The 3,534-nt window shown below is 41.3% G+C and overlaps 1 pseudogene; it reads left to right on the forward strand.

Moving 5' to 3' along the window:
• Positions 1-784: 784 nt before the first annotated feature.
• On the forward strand, positions 785-3,106 carry LOC108787077 (annotated as a pseudogene).
• The last annotated feature ends 428 nt before the right edge of the window (positions 3,107-3,534 follow it).

The raw sequence follows: 3,534 nt of genomic DNA on the forward strand, positions 1-3,534 counted from the left end.
CTTAACTAACTTACCTACCCTAATAATAATAATAATAATATTTACATGCTTTTTTTAATTTTCAGTACAGATTTTTTTTATATACAGTAGGTTGGCAAATTGACAAAACAATTTGAAAAACACCTTTTTTTAGATGTTTTCTCTTTTATTATTGCCATTTCTTTTTAACACTGTTACTGTTTTTTTTCTATGCACACAGTGAGTGCACACAGAAAGAAATACTCCAGCAACTGTCTCTTTCAGTGACAGATATTTAGAAACAAAGCCATAGTTGACATAATGACCACATGATCGGTAACCATGTTAATTTGCTCTCAATTTGCTCTCAGTCTACCTGACAGAGGTATGGCATAATCCATGCAAAGCAAATAATGCTAACCTACATATTGCAGACACAAAGAAATAGTGTTTTTCTCTATGAAGAAGACATATAAACAGAAGGAGTGTGACTCTTGCATGACTTGAGAAACAATCGGGAACTAAGTCTGCAAAGGTTCTCATTCATCCAGGTCATGGTATATCTGTAAAACATTAAGTCAGGGCAACTGGACTTGGTGTATTTTTCCTGAAGACATTTCACTGGTCATCCAACCAGCTTTCATAATTCAGAATGACTTGTACAAAAATGATCTGGCAATAAATATGGTGAATGTTGCTCCAATCCACATAATCTGTTAGTCACAACCAGGTGTTGATTGCATTTGCATAATTGGAGCTAGGTGTTAACAACCTGCCCAAAGAGAGGTGTTAAAACAGCATTGTATGTTGAAATATTGTGACACATTTTGGGGAGAAAACCCTTAAACTTGTACGAGAATATGAAAGGCAGCAAGAAAATCGGCAGACTATAGAAACCACCTGCTCTTTAACCTCAGATGCCGACAAGTGTTGGTACCTTGCAGCATATGTTTGGACTCCACAGTAAAGGGTCACAAAGCTGATACTACATAAGGCCCAGAAACAATTGCTAAATGAACGTGTATGGCAGACCCATTTCCCAGTTGATGCCTTAAAACATACTATCAACCAACTAGAAGAGAGCCTGATTTTTCAGCTACCTGCTGATATTTGGAGGACAGTAACAGATTTCACAGTACATGAACAGCTAGCTCAGCAAACTAAGGGCAAGGAGAAGCAACACAAGAAGTTCTCCATTTTGTTATGCCGAACTGGAAACAGCCATACTAGGGAAGCATTATCTTGGAGGCAGAAGGAGGAAAGGGGGACATTGCAGAACAAAGAGATTTGGGTGAAGATCCTTTCAGAAAGGGTTCTCACCCAGCTGGAGATGGATGTCCTCGCTAAAGGGTTGCATTTCGCAATCACACCCAGAACCATCCCTGTAGTGGATATTATCTCAGCCACTGAGGCCTCAATCCACAGTAACAAAGTGTCACAGGGTGAGGCTGAACAACTTTGCCTAAAAGTGTCTGCAGCCCTGGCCAGTGCCAAACCCCCTCCGTCAAACCTGACTACAGAAGAAAGGAGGGCGGTTACATCCCTGAAGAAAGACAAGAGCATCACTATCCTGCCTGCTGATAAAAGAAGATGCACAGTTGTACTTAATACAGCTGACTACTATGATAAGGTGAATGCACTTCTGAATGATAACAACACATATGAAGCCCTAAGAGGGACCCAACCAGTGGTTACAAGAAGGAAGCTATAGATCTACTAAAACAGCTGGAAAGGCCATTGATTGGGCTATGTATCATCGACTCTACCCTGGGGAAGCCCCTCCGTGTATATATGGACTTCTGAAGATACATAAGGATGGGACCCCTCTCAGGCCAATTGTCAGCAGCATAAACTCTGTGACTTATAACATGGCAAAATACTTAGCCAGAGTCATCGCCCCTTTGGTTGGAAATACATAGCACCACATACAGAACTCTCAGGATTTCACAACCAAAATCAAGAACCTAATATTGGGCACAGAAGAAACAATGGTATCCTATGGTGTCACATCCCTCTTCACCTGCATACCCACCACAGAGGCTATTGGAGCAGTGAAAAAATGGTTGCTACTAGACAACACCCAAGGCAGCAGAACAGAACTTAACCCAGATCAAGTGTGTGCATTATTGGACCTTTGCCTGAGTTCCACCTATTTCAAGCACAAGGACAAGTTCTACAGGCAGAAACATGGCTGTGCCATGGGATCGCCAGTTTCACCTATTGTGGTGAACCTGTACATGGAGGAAGTAGAAAGCAAGGCCCTGACAATTTTCAAGGGAATTACACCCAGCCATTGGTTCAGATAAGTGGATGACACTTGGGTTAAGATTCACAAACAAGAGTTACAGGCTTTCACTGACCATATCAACTCAGTGGATCATAACATCAAGTTTATGCGGGAAGATATGCAAAACAATAAACTAACTTTCTTGGACGGTTTAGTTACAGTAGAAGAGGAAAGGAGGCTGGAAATAGAGGTCTACCGAAAACCAACACACACGGACCAGTACCTGCTATTTGACTACCACCATCCTTTAGACCACAAACTGGGAGTCATCAGGACTCTACACCACCAGGCAGAGAACATTCCCACCAGAACAGAGGCCAAGGCGTAGGAATTCAAACACCTCAGGGGGCCCTTAAAACTTGCGGGTATCCAGACTGGGCTTTTGTTAAATCAGAAAGAAGAGGAAAGAATGCCAAGAGTACCGGTGAGGGTGAAAAGCATGACAAACTGAAGAATTTGGTCCTCCCATATGTAGCTGGGGTGTCTGAGAAATTCAGAAGGGTTTTTAAAACACATCACATCCCTGTCTGCTTTAAACCCAGCAATACACTGAGACAACAATTGGTTCACCCAAAAGATCCAATGCCAAAATACAAGATGAACAACATTGTGTATGCAGTCCAGTGCAGTGAGGAGTGCTCAGAATTGTATGTTGGTGAAACAAAACAGCAGCTACATCAGCGTATGGCACAGCATAGAAGGGCCGAACCCTCTGGTCAGGGTTCGGCAGTGTACCTACACCTAAAGGAAAAAGGTCACTCCTTTGAAGACAGTCAAGTACGCATTCTAGACACGGAGAAGGACTGGTTCAAAAGAGGTGTGAAAGAGGCCATTCATGTAAATATGGAGAAGCTTGAATAGAGGTCTGCCACATACAATGCTGTTTTAACACCTCTCTGGGAAGGTTATTAACACCCAGCTCCAATTATGCAAATGCAATCCACGCCTGGTTGGGAATAACATATTATGTGGATTGGAGCAACATTCACCATATTTATTCCCAGATCATTTTTGTACAAGTCATTCTGAATTGAGAGAGCTGGTTGGATGACCAGTGAAACGTCTTCATGAAAAATACAGCAAGTCCAGTTGCCTTGACTCAATTTTTTACTGTTATAATCTTGAACTAAGACTCCAAATGATGCAAGAAGCCTTCAAACAGACTTAATTAAAAACTTTTATATTACTTGTAGTAAACTGACCTTTTAGTGTTCACAGCACATTACTTCATGTGGTAGAACTCATGTTTTAATATTCTTTTATATTTGTGATTTTTTTTTCTTTTAAAC

This window comes from Nanorana parkeri, unplaced genomic scaffold (assembly GCF_000935625.1).
Source record: "Nanorana parkeri isolate BGI_ZX_2015 unplaced genomic scaffold, ASM93562v1 scaffold241, whole genome shotgun sequence".
Taxonomy (NCBI): domain Eukaryota; kingdom Metazoa; phylum Chordata; class Amphibia; order Anura; family Dicroglossidae; genus Nanorana; species Nanorana parkeri.